The sequence below is a fragment of the Anas acuta genome, chromosome 11, assembly GCF_963932015.1.
Source record: "Anas acuta chromosome 11, bAnaAcu1.1, whole genome shotgun sequence".
NCBI lineage: Eukaryota > Metazoa > Chordata > Aves > Anseriformes > Anatidae > Anas > Anas acuta.
Genome location: NC_088989.1, coordinates 17840740 through 17866436, shown reverse-complemented (window position 1 = coordinate 17866436; position 25697 = coordinate 17840740). Strand labels below are relative to the sequence as shown.

The 25697-nt window shown below is 36.2% G+C and overlaps 1 protein-coding gene and 1 long non-coding RNA gene across 4 annotated transcripts in view; one reads left to right on the top strand and one right to left on the bottom strand.

Annotated features, from left to right (window-relative positions):
- PPARG (peroxisome proliferator activated receptor gamma) overlaps nucleotides 1-16193 on the bottom strand; it is a 60870-nt gene extending 44677 nt beyond the window's left edge. Inside the window, exon 1 of one of the 2 annotated variants that reach the window (XM_068694899.1) lies at nucleotides 16054-16193. The gene's annotated coding sequence lies outside the window, so the exon portion shown is untranslated. Of the gene's footprint in view, nucleotides 1-16010 lie in introns of both variants that reach the window. The other variant, XM_068694900.1, reaches the window with a different exon arrangement.
- Nucleotides 16194-16227: 34 nt separating this feature from the next.
- Nucleotides 16228-23496, top strand: LOC137862658 (uncharacterized). 2 transcript variants are annotated; one of them, XR_011100463.1, is made up of 3 exons: nucleotides 16228-16369; nucleotides 16645-16754; nucleotides 19793-23496. It is a non-coding gene; the product is annotated as an uncharacterized lncRNA (long non-coding RNA). The 2 variants fall into 2 exon arrangements; XR_011100462.1 differs by lacking the exon at nucleotides 16228-16369 and having other exon boundaries at nucleotides 16388-16754.
- The last annotated feature ends 2201 nt before the right edge of the window (nucleotides 23497-25697 follow it).

Sequence of the window (25697 nt, the reverse complement as noted above, 5' to 3'; positions counted from 1 at the left end):
GAGTTGCTGTGTTTCCTTCACAGATAAGGAAAAGAGCAATGGCAACTCTGTATAGAGAGGACTTTCATACATTTCTACAGTACGGACAACTTTGTGGTCTTGACAAACATCCAATGCATTCCTAGAGGTTGAGAGGAAAGTCATGCGGTACATTAACTAAAAAAAAAAAAAAAAAAAAAAAAAAAAAAAAAAAAAATAACAAAGGTATTTCCCTGAATCTTTCACCTATTTTTTTTTTTTTTTTTCTACAATGCCATTTGAGATTAAACTTTGAGGAATTTTTAAGTCTTACCATCTCCCTGTATTCAGAGGATCAGGGTAGCACTGGCTGTGAGATAGTGGTTTGTTTCTGGAACACATTCAAGTTCCTTTGGGTGAGCAATCACTATCTCTACAGCACTCTTTTTTCTTGGTGATTCTGGTCTTGTCTCACAAATTCATACACTTCAGCATTTCCATGCTTATTATATTGGCATAAGTTTTTCCTGGGATCCTCATGAAGCTGACCAGAAAGCAGGAGGCTGGAAATTTTTTTCTCAACAGCTTCCTTTGTGGCACAAATGCAGAATGGCTAACAAGAATAATACCTCTGGATTTCCTTGGTAGTCAGTAAGTGATGTTCCTCTAGAGGCTGTCTCAAAACAGCTAAAATAGTCTCTTACTCTGAGTTGTTCTGTAGATGAGCTCTGGCTCTCTCCTTCAGCCTGTGATAGAAGCAGATTACCAACTACCAATAACAAACACTGTTTAAATTATTAAAAATGTTTACTGTATATAAGACATACATTTGACATTTCTTAGCCTATATCACACTGTGTTGATGAAGCCTACAGAGATAATTAGTTAAATAATTATAAATTGAATGACGCTTCCTATACTTGAACATTTTCTACTGGCCAAGACTGCAAAAAATAACAGCTTTCAAAAAGCTTTTATCCAGAAGAGGATAATTTGCTCACTAAGAGTAAAATAGGCAAAGACATGGCTAAAAAGAATATTTTGCTCTTTTGATATTCAGGGTAAAATTTTTACACATTAAGCCTTTTCTAATGCAAATATGTTTGGTCAACTACAGGTATATTAATACAAAATGAAACTGTGAGGAAATAAAGTTTATTTATTATTCTTTATTATTTTTATCCTTTAGCTTTTCATATAAGTCTGCTGACCTAGTACTTGGATAAGCATTGTGCATATGATGTTCTTATAATAATGCCATATTATAACATAATGTAATGTAGTCTAATATAAATTCATCGTGATCATATTTGAATGTGATAGCAATGACAAGGCCACCAAAACCCATAAAGATTCAGATTAGTCCTAACTGTTTTAATCTGTAAGGAAGTTCTTCTTAGAGAAAATGAATTTAGACAAAACTTGAAATACTGTCTGCAACTCATAGCAGTGATGCACATTGTCTGCTGTAATTTCAGCATACGATCAAAGTGCAGTCCTTTAAGTGTTCCTGCAACAGCGGTTAGTTAACAAGGCAATGTCCCCATTAGTTAAATTTGCATTTCAAGAAGCAGCCCTTCCTCTTTCAATGACGGACAAGAGGTATTGGTTTACTACTCTAACAAGCAAGTAGCAGACAGTCTTAAAAACATTCTAGATTATATGCAGACTGTGGGAGTTAATTTGCAATTGATGCAAGGCTAATCTGCCTCTCTTGGGTAAGTACAAAGTCATTATCTACATTACTGGTTAAAGACCTCCATGAAGCGTATGTATCTGACAAAGAGAGTAAACAAATCCAAATTGATGAGATTTACTGCATAGAGCTGTAGAGTACGCTGATAAAACTTTTCTGCAAACAAATCCACAGTTTTTAGAAAAATGCAAATAATAACAGAAAAAATACAAGCTGAGAAGTGCAAATTTACAGGATGAAATCTGTTGGCTAACCTAACTTCTAATAGAAGACTGTATCAGCAGGCACCTTTGAAAAGTGATTCAACAGAAATCGCCTATCTTTTTCTATTCTGGTGACACAGAGTCTCAATGCAGATGCCTAGCGTAGGCACCAGAAGTTTATTTACAGAGGGCAGGACTGAACATTTCATGTGAACACATTCAGAGCATGATAAAGAGCTTTGTTTCCCATTAGTAATTTAAAGAATTGTGATTTGGTACTCCCAACACACCTATAATTGAATTCCTCAGTCATAAAATCACTGGTGCCAAACAAGTTCAGTTATCTTTTATCAAGCCTCTTTTTTCTTGTCATTTGTTAACATATTTATTATGGAACTTTTCTTGTTTTTATAGATACATTTGCTTTAGTTATAAATTAACCCTGAAATTTACTCTACCAGAGGCCACAATCTGCAGCTTTTTTGTTCTCTTGAAAAAGCTTCAGGCTTTATGAATTTATTATTTGGAACTATTTTGTATAACAGTTGGTGGTTCAAATACAGAGGAAAAGAAATTTCAATAGACTGAAAAAGTAATTAAGAATAAACTGAAAACATTTATCTGTTTTCTATGCCTTCTTCTCCAGAAGTCATGATTAATTTACCAAAAGGGAACATATCTGACCATGGGATTTCTGGTGCTTCCAGTTCCCTGTGGTAATGCTAAGATACAGTCTCTCATTGTGAAACGTCTTTCTAAGAAGTTCCATATTTCAGTCACTTCAGAAGATGGCAAGCAGATCCTAAAAGTACTCAGAATTTAGATTCAATTGCAATTTGAACCATATTACAAACGCATTAATAGGTATTTAACTGTGATTTAAATAATGACTTTTAAAATACTAATTTCTCATTGATAAATGTAATCCCAAAGAAAGAAGACTGATAACACTTGCTGTTCCCTAATGTGTGCCTTTATTGGTCCTTCTCTATTCACTCCCAATAGCTTTTGAAAACACTGGCTTATTTCAGTCAGAATGACTCCAAGGTAGAGGGGTTTTATCAAAACATGCCTAAATTGTTGTTAGCATCACCACTTAGAGATCAACAGTTTGAGCTCACCCTGTAATAAGGAGCAGAAAATCACAGAATCACAGAATTTCTAGGTTGGAAGAGACCTCAAGATCATCGAGTCCAACCTCTGACCTAACGCTAACAGTCCCCACTAAACCATATCCCTAAGCTCTACATCTAAACGTCTTTTGAAGACTTCCAGGGATGGTGACTCCACCACCTCCCTGGGCAGCCCGTTCCAGCGCCTAACAACCCTTTCAGTAAAGAAATTCTTCCTAACATCTAACCTAAAACTCCCCTGGCGTAACTTTAGCCCATTCCCCCTCGTCCTGTCACCAGGCACATGGGAGAACAGGCCAACCCCCACCTCGCTACAGCCTCCTTTAATGTACAATCCAAGTGAAAAATCCATAAAAAAACATATCCACAGGAAGTTAATTTCATTGATTCTACTGATCAAAGAACATATTGCATAAGAATTTGAAGGAATAATACTCTTTTAACAGTCAGAATAATGCACATAGTATTTCCTTTATTTTCCTTCTGTGCTACTCTTACCTTCATTACAAATCACTTGAAGAATTTGATTTGACATAAACACACCAGATATCCTCTTTTTTTTTTTTTTAATTATTTTAGCGCATTTTAATTTTTAATTGATACACTTTGGAAAATCTTCGTGACAGCAGCAGTTTGAAAAAATATGCCTTCAAGATTCAGAAAACAGGAAATGATCTTCGGGAACTTTGCATTTCTGGATTACTCTTCCTGATCCAGTTTAGACTGGCTGTGGTCATGCTGCTGCGTATACTGCATGTAACAGGATAGTGACTTAATCCAGTTTGTGGTGGGTTAAAAACAGCACTGGCTTGTTTTTAAAAGTTACTTTCAAAATTACTCTCTAATTAAGAATAATGCTGAGTAACCCTGGGGTATTTTTCTGTGTAAACAGTTTTCATGCAGCGCTTCCCCACCCCCTACATCTCCAGTCACCCATATTTAAGACAATGTTAAGGCCTAAAATTTTCTACTTGCTATTGTTAAGATTTAAAGTCATTTATTTGAAGCTAAATTATATTTTTCATCTTACTTTGTGCTTTCTGTCTCTGTTTATAATATTTTTATTAGTAAGCTATAGAAATATTTTTGAAGAGTACTATGCTAACTTACTCTGTATTTCTTCTGGAACAGTTTTTCTTTTTAATTACCTATAGTAGTTCCTTGCCATACCTTTGTTATATCTTAATAAAATATGCTATCTTCTGCTCCTTTAACTGAATCAACAGCGACATTGTTAAAATCCTTTAAACTATCAAAATATTTATCAGCTTTTAAAATAGAAATTAAATTTAAAATAGTGGCCACATTGTCAAATATTTTAGATCTTAAATGTTAACTCTTAAGACGTGTTCATCTTGTTCAGATTTTACCATTCTGTGCTTTCTATTTAATAATAATAATAAAACCTTGGCTGTCATTTACTGATACTAATGGGGAAAATAAAGTGGTCTGATTTGATTCTAATATTCATTTGTAATCTCATTCAAATCAATGAGATGATGAGTGTAAAGGTCAGATTGCATTGACTACCCTGAAGGATCAGACCCATAAAATTATACACAAGTAGAACCATCTACTCTCACACCTTGTGTACACATTTCATAACTTTGTTTGCACTGTGTACTTTCACTTGAGCCAAAAGGAATTTTCAGAGCAAACAGGTTGTAATGTATTCTCTAAAGGTGAGTTAGTGTGTTAATTATCTGTAATTCCTGGAATGGACAGTAGGACATAATTTTATTTTTTTGTTTAATTTTCATATTTTCCAGAGTATAAAATGACCATGTCATATAAACACATTTTAGTAACATCTGCTCAGGACAGATACCTAAGATGTATATGTATAGAGAGAACTCTGTCATCATGCAAAACAAGCTCTGCTAACAGCCTGACCTTTCACTGGGGGTTAGAAAAAAACTTTGGGAGTATTTTTTTAAAAGAGTTTAGGCTTTATGTCATACGCTCTTTCATTTATATTACAGCCCAACAGACATACAACATAAAATAAATAGAATACAGATTTTCTTTACATAAATGCCAATGGTCTACTACCTCTATTTTTCCAGGTATTCAACTCCTATTTCTTCTTTGTAAGTTTGCAAACTTATGGCGAAAGATCTCCAATTTATGATTTATTAATTTTTAGGGCTAAAAATCTATGAATGGAACATCAAATACAGCTCATCTTGGTCTGTTGGCAGGAAGAAACTTAAAAGGTAATTATAACAAATTGAGAGACATTTAGTTTCAGCTATACTAATAAACTGAAGAGTACCAGGATGCTCACTCTGGCTGTATTTGTCTCTTCATTGTCAAAATGGGGTGGCCTCACTTAAAGTCCTGTTGCGAATGGTCACTTGTCCATGCTCACTCTCAAAGTGTTTCTTGAAAGCACTTGAATTACTGTTGGCTGAGCTATAACTGGACCAGGGACAATTCTGATAATTTAGCCACTTAACTATCCACTTCCTGTGCCTGTGCACAAGTTATGGCATCTCTTAATTTAATAGTATGGATCTAGCCTTTGAGTTCATTTAGACTTCTCTGAGTCCAGGGAGTACAAATGCCTTTTTTCTTTTTTTTTTTTTTTTTCCCCATTCAAATTCATTGTGTAGTTTAATTTTTTATTAGAGTTTTTCCTAAATGTGATGCTACTATCTGCCTGCGAGCTGGCAATGTGTGTAGTAGTCTTAGCTTTCAGGAAGGGGAAGCATACAATTCTGAAGGCACTCAGCGTCAGTGTGAATGTGAATAACCCTCTAGAACTCTCATAAATCTCACCAAATATGCATTTCCTTTGTACACCCTTTTATTGAGCACTAACATAAAATGTATTGAACTATTTTTCCCAAACTGGCGTTTCATTCCAGCAAAACATTGTGTCTGTGCCAGAAGGAAATGGCAGAGAGAGAAAGTTATAAAATACAAGCTACTTTCTTCATCCTCACAGACAAAATGAGTAAAATTATCAATTTCCTGTAATTACCATCTAACAGAAGCATTTACCTATCTATCTTAATGTCATATGAAAGCATAAGAAATATTTTGCTGCTTCAAAAATCTACAATATAAATTGGCAATATTACAGCAGGAAACTGCTTATTATTTACCTCATCAGATTCTCCTGCTCTGAGAAGAGGTAACAACATATACTGGATACAATAGCCCTCCGAAATCACCCCTAGTTACTATGAGCTAAAACAATCCTATAGTTGTAGAACTAAAATCCCCTGTTGTAGTTGTAGAAGAAAACTGACTATTCTTCAAATGGACTGGACATCCTCAAAGGGCATATGGGAACCTGTTAATGAATAAACGGTTGCAGAAGATGAAGGCAGAAACATCCTGGGGAGTCTGCCATTATCTCTTCCCAATATAAAACTCATCTTTTCCAGATATTTTCCTTTTTATTTTTTTTTTCCCTCCTCTTTTCCCCCCAATTCAATTTCAGAAAGTCTCACCCAGAAGATGCCATCTTTGAGTTATACAACTCTTTATATGACATACTGGAATCAGAAAACAGTTTTGCTCAGTATTTTGCCCACATTGTCTTAATTTAAATTCCATATTAGTTGTTAAATGAGTGCACTATAAATCTTGCAGTTTCAAACTCCAAAGAATTCCTTTCTCCTATAGAGTAAATGCCAGGTATAGTCACTACAATCATTAGCCCTTCCTAGACTAATTGTCAGGGAAGTGGCAACCATATCTGAATGAATTTCTTCTTCCTCCTTGTTTTTTTTTTTGCTTTCCTTCAAGGACAATGAATGTTTTTCTGTACTTTGTCTCTCCCTCTTACATTGGGGCTCTCATGTTATTGACCTCAAACCTTTTCCTCCCTTTATTCTTCTCTTCAAAATGCAGATTTGGGGAGGAAATGGAGAGATGCCCCTACTATCTCCTACTGTTTTCATGTCTACCTTATTTTAAAAAATACATAATTATTATTTTTTAATTTTTTGTTTATATCCATTCATTCTGGCATTATAAAGAGATTCACAGTATAGTTGTTTCATCAGTGACAACAGAAAAGATACCCTCCTGTCTAAGGGTCAAGCTTCAGAAGAAATGTAGTATTGCCACATGCTCTATAACATTACACTATGCCTTCCTGTTAGTGGATAGGGGTGGAGACAGGAATCCGTTGCACAGCCTGCGTCAGAGAATGTAGTCACACTACAGTATATCAAATTTAGCGTATGTACAAGTTATTGTTATTCTAAACTTACCTCAGACTTCAGCAATATTCACTGCCTGTTCTCCTGTCCTTAGTGACAGGAAAGCTGTCACTTGTTGTTAGCATATCAGACAGTTCCTGTTCTCAAAGGAGTAATAAATAAGCCTAGATTTAAAAAACAGAACTTGGGCAGAAAAAGAACAATGAGTAGGATGCCAAAATACAGTGAAAGACCACTTTATGGCATTGTCAGCATATCTCAAACCAAGAAAAGCTGAAAATCTCATAAGAGACTAGAGAGAATTCAAGATCAAGAAGGTTCCAACAATAAATTTTAAACTTTGAGAAAGAAATTCAAACATCTATATTGTTAAAGAATTTCCCTGCTTTTTAATATCTTATTTGGCAAACATCAAGAAAGCTAAACTAATCAAGCAAAAGGACAAAGTCTTAGCCAATATTCTCACTGCCTTCCTTTAATTAAATAAATAAATAAATAATTTAATTTCCTTTCCTAACATTCATTATGGACAGCTTTTTCACTTTTCCTCAACTCTCTTCTCTTCTGGGCCCACATTGGCCTTACATCCCCATCTTAGTCCCCCACTGCACTGATACTAAAACTTACTGCCCAGCAGTAGTCGCTATTGCAGTTCTTCTACCTGCTCCACTGTACCACAGAGTCAGTGCCTTAATCTCACATGTCATTGCATAAATGTTGCTGTGGATAGTTTTGTTTGCAAAGCAGAACACTTTGTTGATAATATTGTTTCTTATTTAAAAAAAAAAGAGAAAAAGATACAGAGTGTACAGGGTGTTTTACTGGGTTTTCATTTGATCTCCCACCTACTTAACAGTGGCACCCTGATGACCCAAAAAAGAATGGAAAGTGCACATGACTTCCATATCCTCAGTATTACGTCACAAAAAGATGAAACAGCATATTATGTACAATGCAGAGGACTTGCATAAAAACGTCTTAACAAAACTGTGATTCCTTAAAAATTTGACAGATTCTGTATTCCAATGCAGAGAACAGTGGAAACAATGGTAGACTGATAGACGCAGACTCATTTCATAATGAGGCACTTACTATGCAGTATGACATCAGCATGCTTAATTGTTTTATATATATATACATATATATATATATATATATATATATATATATATATATATATATATATTAAAACACCAAGATGTGTTTGTGGGAAAAGTGTATTTTTGGATTAAGACTTTCAATCCCAAAATTTTCAAGATGTGTCTGCAAGAAAATATCTTTACCAGGGGAAAAATAAGATCTTGATACAGAAGGGTTTTCTAGTACTTCTTCAAGAATTGTCAAGAATTCCTGCCTACATCAATTATGCTATAATCACTATTCCTTATGAAATCAGTAATCCTGATCTAAGAAAATTCTTTCCTTGAATCTAATTATCTGTCAGAAAGTAACTTCCATAACTTGATGTTTCATCCTATCTAGGCTGAGTAATAACCTGAACCCATGCGATGATTTTAAATGTGTATTCTATACAAGGTGCTGGACTCCTGTAAAAAACAAAACACTAAATGAGATATTGTGAACATAATTAACATCCGCCGCACCCAATTTAACTGGGTAAAGTTAGCCAGCCTGATCACATGAGGCAGACCCAGAGAACAAGTCTTTGGGCACTACCCAAAGGAAACTGTGCAAGGAACCCTCTGGGGTCTCTTATTCATCATGCCATGATGTTCTTCTCTGCATCACAAAAACAATTAACCACTTCAAGACAAGAGGCAAACTCCTATCATAACTAATACTCCAAGAAGCTTGAAAACTAGAACCAAGATCAACTGGAAAGATAAACATGGGAAGCAAGGGTAAAATTTGCTTGCATTTTTTAAGTGCACACATCACAATAACAAAAAAATGATCTAGGAACAAAAACTAAGCTTCCATAGTTTTTTGGGGAAGTTATTTTGCATTGTCTTAACCATGAGAAATGCTTTAAAACCACTGTCAAAAATCTGGAACCTTCAAAGTAAATTTTCAATGCCACTTTTTAAATTCCCTATTTTAATTTCAGTACCTGTGATAGTAACCTTTTGCAATACTGATGTTGAAACTTACTCTACAGTTAATCACAACAATTCATACTTAGCTGAGATCCTTACTAAATAACCTTCTCCAGGCTAATTTAGCAATTCTGGCACTAACTCTGGAATGAATGTAAAAATAGAAAAAAATAAAAAAATCCAGAAAAGAAGTGACCCCCACTTTTAAATAGTGCTTATTTCATTCAGAGAACTGATTTAATGCTAAATCCTTTTGTTCTAAGTATAGCTTAGTTTCATCTTGTTTATCATCTCAAACATCTTCAGCAACAGCTGGAAATTCTGAAAGTGAAAGCACATTTGCAGAACTTTTGTTTCCATCCTCTTTAATCATGTTCTGGGCAAAAACATCAAAAATCTACACTTTCTTATGAGTTTTACAATATGTTAGTCATTTGCCAAACTACTTTATGCTGACTGTTACTATGGGATATTTAAAATAAATAAAGTATTAGACTGCTACTCATAATATTTCTAATAATTTAAAAATCATACATATTAACATGTCTTAATGCACAAATCAGGCTTGTTAGATACGCATAGTTTAAATGCAAATGATGGCATCCAGGAGATAAAGACGAAACACAGTAGCAATCTAACAGAACTTAGTTCTCCAAGAAGCAATTCCATCCACTGTCAGTAGTTAACTTCAGCAGATTCTGAGGAACAGCTACATTGCTAGGTCAGTGAAATAACTTTGGTTCACATATCCAACAAGCTAGAAAGCAAACAACAGACATTTTCATTGTTCTGGAGGGAACGAGCTACTCAGCCTCTTCAAATTTTCTCATGATTCAATCAAATATGGTCCTGAATAAGGTTAGAGAAAACAGATAAAATTCTGTGCAAACAAAGCACCCTTTTGCCCTCCCGCACTGCTGTACTTACTTATCTACAGGTATCTCTGGGTGTAACTAGAAATAAAATTTGGCTTTATATTTTTCAAATTCTTAGGTAGGATTAGAAATCAATTTAGCAAGATACCACACTCTAACAAGCTTCTACTAAGCTTAAAAACTGAGATTTCACATAAAATTTTGTAGCTGAAATACCACTGTAGGGAAGAATGAACAGAAACTCCAAGTAAAACATATTCAAGATGAAAGGATAAACTCTTGAGTGTTATTTACTGTAGACATAAAGAAGTCAGAACCTAAACCTACCATGAGGAAATATGTGCGTTATGAAAGGCAGTAAATAGAAGTGGCTGCATTTTTCCACAAGCCCCCACATTAGATAGCACCACAAAGCACCAGGCCTAGGTAGTAAAACCTGTTTTTCTGACCACCCCTACTAGAAGATCTTGGTGTGAGTGTTAAAGCCTGTAATTAACATTTTTCTTTTCATAGTTCCTTTTTTTGGTCTAACAGATTGACTCTTTTGGTAGTCTGACATATGTTTCAAACCACCATGGTTGAGAAACATCAAAATATTCCCCTAGCATAAATATGAAGAACATATATCACTCTATTTGTATAGAGATAGCAACCTAAGCTGAAAGCCTCCCAAACTTCAGAATTGCTGCTGCACAACTGTGAATAGTTACAGCAGTTACACAACACCTCTGTTCAATAAATCTAAACAAACACACAAGTACTATGGACTTACAATGCAATATTATAACATAAAATCCTGTTTTATGCAATGTACTGTAATCACATCTTGTGTAAAAAGTTTAAGACCAGATCATAATTGGGCAGGGCTACTTTGTGCAAATATGAAATTCTCTGAAAAGTAATGTGCTTAAACTCAGTGGAAAAACACGAGACTCAATAAGAACATTTCCATCCCTCTCACTTATTCTATATAAGTATTACAGGACAGCTAAAGCTGTACGCAAAATCACATGTTCAGAACTATAGAAATGCACACAGGTAAAGTCAGTTGAATTGTAGCCGGAAGTTCCCTATAAAAAAGGAATAGGGTTCTGGCGGAAGGGAGTCTAAAATATGTCACAATCAAATTTGTGATAAAGAGGAAAGACACAATTCCCCCATGGAGATCATGGAATTAACATCACCAACGATCCGTAAAACAGCGTGAAGTTTCATGTTTTCCTCTCCTAATAGCTGTTACAAGACCTCAGACTAGAACACATGCCTAATTTGAGGGCCTGGAATAAACTAATCCCAACTGTAAAGTCTGTACCAAAATGTCACTATTTCACTTACAGTTAAAATACTTTAAGAAATCGATCATACAAATTCTAGAACAAAAGCAAGAGAAATATATCATTCCTGTTTTACTTACATTTCTTAAACCATTAAAAAAAAAACACTAGGGCTTTTACTGCAATATATATTCACAGTTATTTCATTTCAGCCGTTTAGTCTCACTGGGAAAACAGAAACTCGTTTAGAGTTGGGCCCTCTATGTTCTGTATACTAAAACCACCGACTGACTTCAGCAGTTGTAGCAAGCCGCATACAGGACATTTCAAACACTGTATGCAGATGGCAAACCTGACCCTACTGAAACATCAGAACCTCCACTGACTTAAACAAAGACGGGACTTCTTTTCTAGCCTCTATGCATCTTCCAATAAACCAACGTGACCTTTTTTTGATACAGTGGAATGTTCCCTGTATTTCTCCGTTTGGATATTGTCCAATATTTATCACAGTGTTATCTCATGTTATATATAGATTTTCTACATCACTGAGATAAGCAGGAAGTCTTTCCATAACATAGGGTTAATACGTTACCTGCGCACACATATGCCCTCCAAGTATGTGCACAACAATACATATACATTCATCACGGCGTTCATCAAGCACACTTGTGCCTGAACATACATACAGAAAGCTACGTAAGCTTTGTGTTTTTTAAATTGCTAATTATCAACCAGCAGAGTAGACTTTGGGATTCATAGACTTGAATTCATAGACTTTGTCCTGAATGTGCAGACTGCATGGCATGAAGGTGATCTGCTTAGTCATGAGGGAAGGGGGTGGCTTATGCAAGTCCACAAAGCATCATCTGGTAGTTGATTCCAGAAACATACAACCTGGTTTTTGAGGTAGTTACCTATCTTCCTTCTTTCTAAGTAGGATTTCTTTTGCCTATTTACAGTGAAGGCCAGTGAAACAGCAATAGATAATAAGGTGCTGCTTGGAAATCTTTTGCTGAAAGTTACCACATTTGTTGTAACAAATATACCTTAGTTTTTTCCATTTGTAATGGAAATACAGTTTAGAATCTGTTACCAATGTAAGAATCTGTTACTGTTATGAGCATAAATTGAAACACTGAAAGTGTAAATTACAATTTTTGCATCAATCTCACTACTATATCGTGTCTCCATTGCAAATATGTAACTATTTGCATTCCTGTTTCATAGATCACATGGTATTAAGGACAGGGAAAACCTTTTTGTTTGACTGAGTACCAAATGGCCCAAACTTTGACCGGGCTGCTAGGCATTACTTCAATACAGGTAATTAAAAATATCTATATAGTTCATACATCACAAATCTTAATTGGAGAATGATGCAATTGTTTAGTTCAATTCAGTTCAAGCACTCAATTCCTGAGTGGTTCAGGAGTAGAGAAACAGACCAAATAATATGCTGGAAAGTGAGTTCAAAGGGGGAAGAAAGTTTGAGTGTGATCAAGTTGTCTTAAGTTCTGTGAAAGCTTTGAGATATGCAGACTACAGATGCCTTTTTTTTCCCCCTCCTGAATTAAAAAAAAAAAAAAAAAAAAAAGCAAAAGATTTAGTTTTATATTTGCCTTGTCGTGTGAGAGGAGTGAAAAATAACAACTTAAAAAGACAAACTATATTTCATTAAAAAAAAAAAAAAGCAAAAAAACCCACACCACTCGGCCAGGGTGGTGGTGTGGAACTGGTGAGAGAAACGCAAGAAGTTTATCATTTAATGTAGGATTCAATTTATGTTTCATGCTCATGGGAATCTGAATATCTGAAGACAAATCTTACGGCTCTTTCATTTTTGTTCAGTCTTGGGAAAGCCTCTGCAGGCAAAAAAAGAGGTGGCAGTGGGGATTTCTTCCAAGTGATCCATAGCAGTTAAATTAAATCCTTAAGAACTGACCTGTTACTGGGAAATCCCAGCTTCTGTTTGTGGCATGGGTATGCAGGACTTGAATATAACAATGCTCTCTTGCTTTGTATTATTTCTAACTTTTTCTTTTGTCAGGCCACAAAAAGTTAACTGACACACAGTGAACACTTGCTGTAAAGTACATGAAAAATAGATCCCTAACATTAAAAAAATATAGATCATTATGGAAACACAGTACAGAGTAATTAGCACTCATCTAATATGATGCTAAGTTGGGACAGAGTCTGTTATTAAATAAGTCTACCAGTGATTTAAAAATGAAACTAATAACAACAACTAATGGAGAGTGTTGTGTCCATGACTTCAAAAGTACCCAGTGTAGAGAACTTATAATTGTATTTTAATTTCTCTTGAGTAACTGCACTGGAAACTGTTTTACTGTATGCCAGAAGATAGTATCGGGATAATTCTTGTGACAAAAAAAAAAAAAAAAAAAATCCTCAAATTTCAAATATCAAATATGCATAACTAACAATTCACATTTCACATTTAGGCTACAAAAACTGGCTGGTAAATATATTTGATGCCACTGTGAACAGAACATACATGTAAAACAAAAAGGAAGCCTCAGAAATCAAGACGGAAAAAACCTATGATAGATACGTTTCATTATTTAATCCATCATTTCACAAAGCAGTTTTCTTTCTACTTTTAAACTTTTTCCTGCTTTTTCCGTATAACTTTCTTCAAAATTCATTTTATGAGCCACTGCTAGAAGTACTAAATTATAGTGCTAGTAATTGATGTGGGACCTAAATTTGTTTTATTGATTTAGAAATGGACTTATGGATGTCTCCAAAAATTCACAGAAAAGAGACGGACATAGGGAAAGCTAAAAGAGGCATAGCTTCAATGTTCATCAGCTAATTTCTAATATCTTGCCACCTTCATTTTTTTGTGATATTTCACTATATGAAATATAAATGCATTTCGGAGGAGAAAAAATTATTTGTGTAATGACCATATTGTAATGGAAGTTTCATTGAGTGCTGACGTGTAATAAGTTGTAAGGTCCAGGAACCTGACAGAGAGGCATTGCTAAGAAACACATACTATCTTTAGTTAGTTAATGAGATATTTTACAAAACTGATGCCTAAGAACATTCAAATTCAAGTACTGCCTGTGTAAAAAAAAAACGTTGAATTACATTTATGATTGGTTATCATTCAAACTCCATGCCAATTACTTTTTCAATTTTCTCTCCCCTTGACAAGTTCATGCTTATATTGCACCACATGCCTTAACACACTGCTTAGACAGATTTCTTTTAATCTTATAATTAAATCTCTACACAATTTTTGAAGCTATTTTTTGTGACAGCCAAAAGAATAATGATGTCAAACACCACTTCACACAATAAATTTTGATATTAATGGGAGCACAACAGAGGAAAGTTCATTCCCATGGACAGCACTGAGTATCATATGTCATACATGGTGTACACTGGAAAATTTTAGTTAACTAGTAACAAACTATAGTAACGTTTTAAAAGCTAAATTACTGATTAAGTTATGGAATAGTTGCTACCAGAAATGTACATATTTATATATTTTTGTTTTGGCTACTCATTTTTAAGTGGAACGCTACAACCATGTTCCACAGCAAAAGCTTGTTCAGAGATGGGGCAGCAGGTCACGACTACCAGGCTAGCCCACAGCCTCAGGTATTTCGGGGAGAGCTGTAATCGATCCTTCTGATTTAAAGGAAGCCAGAGCCCACAGCACGTGGAGAAATTGATAATTTCCTGAGCTTTCCATCAGAGCAAATACCAGTCTTACGTCACTGATTATTAATAAATACATCACTGTTAAGTCAGCATTGTATGGTCATGTGTACACAGTGCCGTGAAGTTACAACACCACAGGAACTTGCACTCTCCAGTTGTAGAATACCCTGGAGAGAAATGACACCAGGAAGATTACAAAATGCTCCTGCGAACCTGAGGCATGCCATCAAGACACAACACATTTCAACACAGCATCTCGGCTGTTGCAGGCTCAGGAAGGCTCCCTGACTTTCTGCGGTTGAGAAATAAATAATAAAAAGAAGAAAAACCCAAACCGCCAACCAACGCTCTTCATTCATTACGCGAACGGGGCCAGGTGAGCGCCAGCAGCTCCCCGGCCGCCCCGCTCTCCTCTCGCAGCACCGGGCTGCGCTCCGCCCGCGATGCCCCCATCCCGGCGGGCAGCGGATGGCCCCTGGGCCCCCCCCGGGGGGGCGGCAGCCCCCAGACCCCAAACCCCAGCCCCCGGACCCCGAGCCCGGCCAGGCGCACCTGGAGCCCCGGCGCCGGGCTCCCCGTGCCCGCCCCGTGCCGTTCCCTCAGGCGGCCCCCACCGGCAGCGGAGCCGTGTCCCGGCAGCCCTCCCGCCCCCCCGGGCCGTGCCCCGCGTTCCCGAACTCCCCCTCCTCGCCCCTCAGCCCCGGGAGCACCCCTGGGAGCCCGCTCGCCCTCGAAGCCCGCCCGGTCCCCGAGCATCCCCGGCGGCTCGGTTCCCCCCGCCCCGGGGCCGAGCCCGAGCCCTGTCCCCACGCCGGGGCTGCTCCGCTCCCGCCCCAGGCGCTTCCCCTCAGCCCCTCCTCGCCCCCAGCCGCGGCGCCCCTCAGGAGCCCGCGGCTCCCCCCTCAGCCCGCGGCTGTCCCCGCGCCCCCCTCACCTCAGGGGAAGGTTCCTCCCCTCCCCCGGTAGCCCGCACTGACCTGGTGCTGTCAAGTCTCAGCCGGGGACACTGTTCCCTTCCAGCGGGATAAACTCCCCGGCCCGGCCCATCCTACCGGCCAGGCACCGCCTCCCCCGCCGCTGCACCGCCCCCCGCCGGCCCACCCGGCCGTCGCCCAGGGGCGAGCCGACGCCGCGGGCCGGGGCTCGGGGCGCTGCGCGGGTCGGGGCTGGAGCCGCGGCCGGTGGCGGGCTCCGGGGAGGGGCAGGGGCTGAGCTGCGGGGCTCGGCTGCGGCTGCCGGGGCGGGCGGGCACCCAGAGGGACGGGAGAGGTGGTGGACGCGGAGAGGGAACGGGTCAGTGAGGAGGAGGAGGAGAAGGAGGAGGAGGAGGCGCGCCTTCCCCTTCCCCTGCCCTTCCCCGTCAGACCCCGTCCGTTCACCCGAGCCGGTTCCCTCCGGGTCCGTGCCCGTTAAGCCAAATCACAAGCGTGTACCTTGCGTGAGGGCAGACCGCGGGCCCTGGAGTGGATCTGGAATTTGATCTCTGCTCCCTGTAATCTCCTGTAACTGAAAATTTAGTTTTTCCGGCTGCTAACTGCTTTCTCTTTTGCATTCCCATTCTCCTCCAGCTAGCTCCTCTCTGCGCTGCGGGTAGTTGCTTTGGTCACCTCACGTCAGTTTGCATCCTACTGTGACAGGACTAAATGCTTTTCTGAAAAGATTCTTAGCAGTAACGGAGGTAAATGAAATTCTTTTTTTCCCCCACTTTTTTTAGCTACAGACCCCCCCCCTCCCCTTGCCTCTCAGGAATGCAGAGAGAAGCGGTATAGGCTATGCTCAGTAAGTCTCAAGACAGAGCAAGTTCAAACAAGCATGTCACCTCCTTCCATTTCACCCTTAGATTCTTTTAAATAGAAGTTAGATGTTAAAAGTAAGTCATAAGATCAACAACCTTCTTCAGAGAGTCATCTTATAAGTCAAGATGCCCCAGGATACAACAGTTTATCTTTAAAAACCCTTGATCTCTTGGACATCATTAGAAGATTCAGAGGATCCTAAATTTGCCTCATTATGGTTCTTAGTCATCAGGCATTTTGAAAGAGAGTCTCCGTTTGCTTTATTATTTGTATACTGAAGGCAATTTATAGATTAGAGTTGAATACGTCAAAATACCTGGTTGACTTATAGATACTAACATTGCCTACAGCTTTTTGTTTATGAGAACAATCTCTGTAGAGGCTTGAAGCCTCGTGTTAATTTTTATGAGAATTATCTATTTGTATGGGCTTGAAGTAAGCATTACTTCTGCCTTGACATATCAAGGATTTTTTTTTCTATTTTCCTTCCATCTGGAATGTTTTAGCTCTAGAAAAGTGGAAATCTTTTGTTTGTTTTCTTCATCATTTTTTTTTCTTTTTTTTTTTTCTTTTTTTTTTATTAGGCTTACTGCAGTAATACCTATTCAGTAGTACGCTGACTCAGAATTAGAAGCCAGGGACTGAAAACAAGTAAAACAAAACCTCAGAATTAGCTCAAGATGCCATGGATGAATAAACAGGCAAATGTGGGTAAAAATAATATACCAATAAAAGAGGTTTAAATACCTATTTTAATACTATTTCTAACCACTTTACAACAATATCTTATGTAAAGTTTCAATAGGATATTAAAAGAAGGATCTTAGCTGGACACCTCCACAGAGTTCAAATTTAGCTCTGCTGAGAACAGAAACAACACTGTTCTCTGTGCGAACTACTGGAGAATATACCCCCTTAATTTGTCTGATTAACAGAGGAGCTCTTCAAAAACTCAGGACTTTAAAATACACATTTTAAAAAACTTCATGAAACTGGGAGCATTCCAGAAAATGGCAGGTATTAATAAACATCTGATTGTGAATATAAAGTCAGACTTCGATGCTAGACTTCTAATAAGGTCATAAGTAAAGCAGGAAAAAAAAACATTCTTTAGATTTTACTTTTAATTGTAATAAAATTGTATGCACACATAAATAATACTTTAAATTAAATTCCATATGTGGAATAAAGACATATCCAACTCAGCCCAAAGAAATCAACCAAACTGAGCTTTCAGAGAATCGTTACAAATACTATACAATTTTCTTTAAATTATAAGCATTGTGCTGTTTTAACAAGTTCATCCTTTGAAAAGAATTTGTAGGATATAAAGCAGAAATGTAATATTGGCTTATTATGTACAAATTACTTAAGTTTTGTAAATATGCATTTTAACAGATTGAGACAGGAAAGGAAAAATAAATTACTTAATCTGATTTCCTGCTTAACAGCTTTTTATGTAGTGTTTGGTGCCCTGTATCTTTTAGAAAGACAGCTAATATTAATTAGAAGATTCAAGGGAAGAATTCTTAAATTTTCTTTGGTAGTCAAAAATACATCTTATTTATGATTTGAATTAATCTGGCTTTTTTTATCAACAAAGGTCATTTTTTTCACTCATGGAAGATAAAAAGCCAATTGTTTTTGTGTTGCTGATGAAAGCAGACTACAAATACATTATCTTTTCTAAAATTAATTCTAGATTTTCTTTTTTCAGTAATGAAATGGTAATAATAAAGAAATCTCTTTATCAATTTCTCATGCGGCTTTTGTTTGCATCGTTTGACTGCAGGCTTTTGATTATGGCGACTGTCTGCCCTGCTATCTGAATGAATTCCCAGGTTTGGCTGGGACCTTAAGCATTATGAAACAAGAATGAAATGTCAGGCTCAGGCCTTCCTGAATCACGGGCAATTCTTCCCTAAATTCAAAGGCAAGTTGAAAAGGGCCTCAACATCAGTTCTGATTTTAAAGTTAGATGACAACTTGTCTTCAGAAAAGATCAGTTTTACTTTATTTTTCTTACTGGTTCTAAAAGCATTAATTAGTTCTTTTCACATGGAAGAAATGGTAAATCTTTTGAAGTTTGATGCATCTGAAAAAAAGATTTTATTCCTGTGGTGTGTGTATACTATTTATTCATTTTAATTATTAAGAAAAGTTGAAGCAGATTGACTTGAATTATACAGCAAAAATAGTCCCATTGAAACGAGAAAGAGTACTTTTGGAATCTTGGGATGGATAAGGGTATGGCCCAAATAGTCTGTCTTAAACAATTTTATTTTTCTTTCCCATCTTAATGAAGGAATTTTTGTGCAACTGATTCTAAGGTATGCCAGGTAGGTCTTGAAAAGGGTAGAAATCTTTTAAGGATACGGAGGTGAAAAATGTATACGCCTTCCTGTCTCTGCAAATATACTAGTTTCAAATTTACTTAATTATTTTGATGTTTCCATTGTGTCTATGCTTTAGGTCTCCAGGTGCATTACAGAAGTTTAAAATCACAAATCACACAGTGTGTCCCATCTCGGTATACTGGAAAGAATGAAAAATTACCTAGCCAAGCGTAACATCTAGAGGGCAATCTCATACTCCAGCAGTGTGACTATAAATCTAGCAGTCAGAACAGTTCTGGCTGTGTAAATTGCATTGTTTTAAAGTAAAGGGGTTTAAGAAAGCTATGAAACTATTGTATTGCTGCATTTTTTACAGTTACCCTGTCTTCTTTATCTTGGGTTATGTATTTTTTCAATTTACATAGCTGCTGTTCATTTATTGATAACAAGAACTTTGCATTAGCATATCTTATTCTCTCTTTACTGGCAGTTTTTGGTCTTCTGGGAAGATATGTTTGCAATAAGTATTTCATAATATTCTGCCACATGCCTATCTTCAATTTTCACATTCTTTCTATATGCAGTTTTACTTGAAGGAAATCAGGAGTTTAAACTGCAATCAGTGGAGTTTTATACGGAAATAATAAGTGATGGTGGAAGACTATTCCCTTGGTATGATTCCAGACTCTCTTTGGAGATCGCCCTACAGTATTGTTATACTGCATTTTAGCATGCTGTGCCTTGGATCCAGCAAAAGTGATAGGACTAGGCATAATGCAGATTTTTTGTAGATAACTATTGAGCGGGTCAAAACAAGAACCCTTTTAACTAAAAATGATCCTCCTTTTCCTGAACCTTGAAGCTCAGATAAAAAGAGATCAAAATCCAAATCATGCCTGCTTTAAATTCTGTAAAGCCAAGATCACACCAGGCTGCCTACCTCTAATTATAATGGTTTATTCATTATCTTTGGTCTTTCCCCAACTCTCAACTTCTCCGATTTCTTTCTGTCTTGAAGAGAATAAGTTTTCTCTGGGATTGTCTGGTTCTTCTGTAATAGGATATTGTCTTCATGTTATAGTCCATTCTGATCAGGTGGATCTAAATTTTGTATCACACACAGATTTCAGACAAAAGAGTGTAGTAATAAAGAGCTCAAGCATATACTGCTATCCATCAGATCTTCTAATACATCAGAAATTTATTTCTGAAGGAATCATTTTAAAGCAACAAAAAGTTTGTGGTCATTTTAAGTTTCTATTAAAAACACCATTTTATCCTAATTTGTTGTGTGATTAAGTTAAGAGAGATTTATGAATCTAAGTCATTAAACTTTCAAAACTGAGATTTCTACAGTTGAACTTGTTTAGACATCTTAAATTAGTAGCTGATGCAACCAAGATTTACAGTTGTGCTAATATAAGATGGGAAGAGGGTGGCTGGTCTTGTGGTTAAAGCATGGGACTAGCTGCTGAGAGGTCTATGTTCTATTCCTGGTTGTGTCACTGACTTCCTGTGGGTCACTGGCTAAGTCACTTAGCTGTGGCTCATTTTGCTCATATATAAAATGTGAATAATACTTTTATTACTAAAGTAAGTCATTAGTATTTATACAATTGTTTGTGCTCATTAATGGACTTGGTATATAACTGTTTCAGCAGATCAAACCCCATATTTCTAATGTTCATGTAGTTTGCTACGTCTTCTCACACAGCAGTTCATTGATTCCAATAAAGACAACTGAAAACTCCTAAGTCCAAAATGTAACTTAAAGCATCTAGAGAACATTGCTTCCAGGTTCAAACTGAACATTTGTTCAGGAAGAGAATTTAATAATCTCTTTAAGAGTGTGAGAAAGTTAGTTTTTGTGATATTTACTCCCTCATAATTGTTAAAAAAGAATTAACTCCCCCCCTCCTATTGTTTCTTTTGGAGGATTGTGTGAAGATCGCTTGGCACTTCCATTTCCTATGACCTTTGTCCTGTTTTATAGTTTTTATACATTGTTGTGATGGAATTAATTTGAAATACTATTTTTAAAATCCCTGCTTTTTACATATTTTACCCCAGTCTCCAGGGTGCTCCAGATAGATGTCAGAAATACTGTCGCTCAACTAAATGAGGATTCTGTAGAAAAACAGTATACGCTGCAACTGCCAAATCCCAGTGAAAGTCATTGAATCAAGAGCATCTCCCAGTATACTGTCCAGACTTAAGGATTAGTTTCTCAACATTTCAGTCACTGTGGGATAGATCTCACAGTGATGTTACCACAACTTTGATTTCCATTACTGAGAGAAATGCTAGAGGATTTTAAATTGAGGAGAATTGAGATGATCTGTCTTTTTCAAATGGCTGGTAGATCAGGTTTATATACTTGCATACTTACAAACATAGGGCAGATGTACATCATAAAGTCTAAAAGAGAATTAGATGTTCAGACAATTATAGAGAGTTAATTATCTTAAATTAAATATCTTCATTAGTCTTTGCAGTAATAGGTTGCATATCTTCCAATAACAAAACCAAAGGCTAAAAAGCAGGGTTATTTTGTCCTTTTAGTTAATATATATTAATATAGTGTTAAGCATCCTAAAATTATACAACTTTATTAATGTTATTTCTGAAAGAATCACCAGAAGGAGTAGCAAACCAATAAAATGTAATCACACTTTTCTTGCATCTCACAAAATGTATTGCAAGGGCTTTTTTCTTATTTCATGAAAGTTGTGACCACCTTGGTATACTCCAACAAAATAAGCTCACACACAACTCTGACTGCTAACTTTTACACATGGATTCACAATCAGTGTGAGACTCCTGACAGTAGCATAGTGAAGTACATAAATATTTATAGTATTAGGGCATAATATTTTTCTAACGTTATTTTGTGTAAATGTGTACAAATGGTAAACTCAAAGGCCTCAGATGACAGTTTCTACTACATAAATGGTATCTGCTTGCTCTCTGATTAAATCACGAATCAACCCAAAAATGTGCTGCCAGCATTCATGAAATTTTGCTAGGTAGAGAAGCAGTACCTTTAATTCTTATTGATCTTTGAAATAGCTATTGTATTAAGGTCATTGATGTTTCACTCATGCAAATAGTTCCATTGGTTTGTCAGCAGCTTTTCTGAATTGACTCCTATTAGGCTTTTTAATAAATCATTATTTTCATTTAAGATCTTAAGAATCTTTAAAAAATAAAATTAATAATTGGTTTTTAGTCTGTGCTAACCATTAGAGAATGCCAGGTAACTTTAGCAGTGAATCAGGGGCTATTTTGGGAGAAAAATATTATAATAATTTGCAGGAAATAACCTTTTTGTTCCAAAACAGCTGTCATTGAACACTATTATATCTACAACAATTAAAATTATCTTTGGTAACTTTTAGTATTTGGCATTGCTCCATTATTGTTCAGTTAAATATTTTTCAAGTATGTTAGGACTTCTGCCCACTGTGTTCTTGAAACCCTTCATTATCAATACAGAAGTTCTTTCTCAGTTTTGTCATATTGTAATCTCTCTCATGGAATGACATTCTGTATCATCTGTGAAGATTATTTGTCATTTTATAGAAGGCTACAGGCCTTTTACTGAGTACTGATGACTTGACGTTTGTAGGATAGAATTTGCTTTTTAATATTAAGTGTTGAATGCCAAAAAATAATAATAATAGTAAAAAAGAATGTACTAGTTAACATGTAATGTGAGTTAGGAAACATGTGCAAACATCCTGGTGAATTTAAATAGCTGGTTGGATCAGAAATGGAGGAAAAATAACATTGGGTCAGGAACAAAACACAAAGCAGCCAGAAACCTTGTATTTCTAATTTAGGATATAAATACTCACTGCTAAAAATTCTTTGTTACAAAATTTAATTGATTAAAAAAGGGAATGTTTTAGGGAGTGTTGTTGGTTGGTGGCTTTAATATGTGTCAAATACTAATTAAAACTATTTCCACACTACTGGAACTTGTCATTCACTACAACTGAAGTTGGTTGATATATAACCTTTCCTGTGACTTGTTTTTCAGAATGAAATTTTTATTATTTATATTGTAATAATCTTTGAGTACTCAGTATTAGCAGAGCAAAAGTAAAATAGTATGCTGTTTAAAGAGTCCATCATATATATGTAACAAATGGTAATATGTTATTGATAGCACGTTGACACGTACGGTATGCTTACTTGTATTTGCATCAGTATAAATTAATATACGAGTGTCTCTTCAATGTGACATGTATGTATCAGATGCCATTAAAGTAATTTCTTTATGCAAGATTTTACTCTGTGAACTGAATTATTAATATTTTCTTACTCCATGTATCATTGTATAAGCAAAAAAAAAAGTTATCTTGGGAATATACATGACGTTGATTTCTGGTATTTAGCCATATGTATGAATAAATGATAAAATACAGCAGGTTGGTACACTGTAGGCTATAACTTGGTGACCTACTGTTGTTACAGCGAACTAAAGTCACCTTGAGGACTCCCTTACTTTCATTTGAAAACTTCTGTTGTTTGGGCCAGAGCATCCTGTTATGTGTTCATCTGTCTTTGTGGACCTATCATTTTACTGAATACGGTTCTTTGGCCCAGCAGTTGAACTTGGAGTACTAGCTTACCAGAGCATGAAAAATATGAGTAGATAGGGCAGAAAATCTGATTAAATTGGGAATTTATGATTGAAATTATGTTGTATTTTTTATTACAGAGCAAATATATTTATTTGCAAAGTATGTTTTTTCCATAGCTTCACTTTTTAGAGTATAAGGGTACATACTGGGTCACAACTGAACTCACTTTTTCAGTTACAGCTGCTTTTCCATAGTTTGTTTTTTCAATAATCATTTACACTGTATTCAAACGAGTACATTGTGAGGAAAACACTCCTAAATGCGAGTGAAATGTGAGGTAAAAAAAAAATTACAGCAAAGTCTTCCACAAAACTTTCAACTCACTGGGGACATAGCCCTGATAATTTACAAGACTAAAAATAGATGATTTACTACTGAGAGAATATAGAAGTTGCAACACTTTTGGGAAGAAAAAATAAAAGTCTTGTTTAACTTGCATTGTAGACTGTGACTTGGACCACTTTGTCCTTCAAAGACATTTTTGCAGGCAAGATAGAACAACTTCTCTACGTTACAGTAGTGTATAATGAATGGAGTGAAAGCATAACAACAACAGATGCCTAAAATGTGAAAAGCAAAATTTCAGACTTGATTTTGCATACTATAATGCTAGATGCAGAGTATGAATATTGCAAGATTTTAACTTTGTAATTATTGGGAGAAAAAAGAATCATTTTTGTCTTTAGGTATATATCCAGAAGACTACTAAAAATGGAAAAAATATTGGTTTTAAGAATTTAGCCTGTTCCTCTGAATTAAATTATTGAAATGTCTAATCTTAGCTCAGAACAAAGAAGTGATTTAGGGTAACTGCTCTCACATATGGCAGCAAACTCCTTCCATTCTAACTTTTCTGTCCCCAGTTTCCTGTTTACTCATCACACAGATCCAGTCTCTTTTTGTCTGGAGTTCTTTATCCATGAGTGTACCTTTTTACATGTATTTTTTTATTTATTTTGTTAGAAACCTCAGCTACGTTCTACGTTTGTACTGTTTTTTTTTGTTTTTGTTTTGTTTTGTTTTGTTTTGTTTTTCCAATGTCTGTTGTTGTTGTTGTTAGAGAAGATTCCTGTTTTTTAATTACATGATGTGATCTCTTACAGGATAATCAGTTTACCAGGTTAAGTTTTTAAGCGCTCTCAAACCTTTCTTTAAATTAATTTTTATATTTTTGAGAAACCTTCATGTAAGTATATATGCATTTCTATTATTGGCAGTATTTTTTGAAACAGAGGACAATATATCTTATTTCCCAGTTATGTTAATTTACTTTTCTAACATTCTGAAACCACTTAAACTGGGAAGAACAGACGATGATTTCTAGTAGCCAGGTGAAATTAGGAATGTGGAAAACAAAGTAAACCAACCTGCTCTGAGATCTGTTGGTATGAGAGCAAAACCAATTTAGTGGAGGTTAAATTCACCTCTTTCTGATTGCATTATCTTCCTGTCTTTTAAGAACGATTATTAGAATATTTCATTATCACGTATCCCTAAGATCTGGTAAAAGGTATTTGTGAGAACATATTTGTATATTCCTTCACACATCCGAAAAATGATTTAATAGTTATTTCTTTTAAACATTTTGAATAGTGTTGACATCCAGCTGCACTTTCAGTTGTAACACTGTACTGCTTTTTCCATATGCCAATCATAGATAATTGCCAATGACAATATAGATAATTACAGTCTGGTTCCTTAAGCTTAAATAATAACAATTGAGCTGATGCTGAAGCTCTTCCATATGACCATTTGAATAAATTATAAAATATCTCCCTAACTAATTTCAAATTGAAATTTGTCCCTCAACCTGTATTAGAGGTAGAGAGTTGCCCTGGAT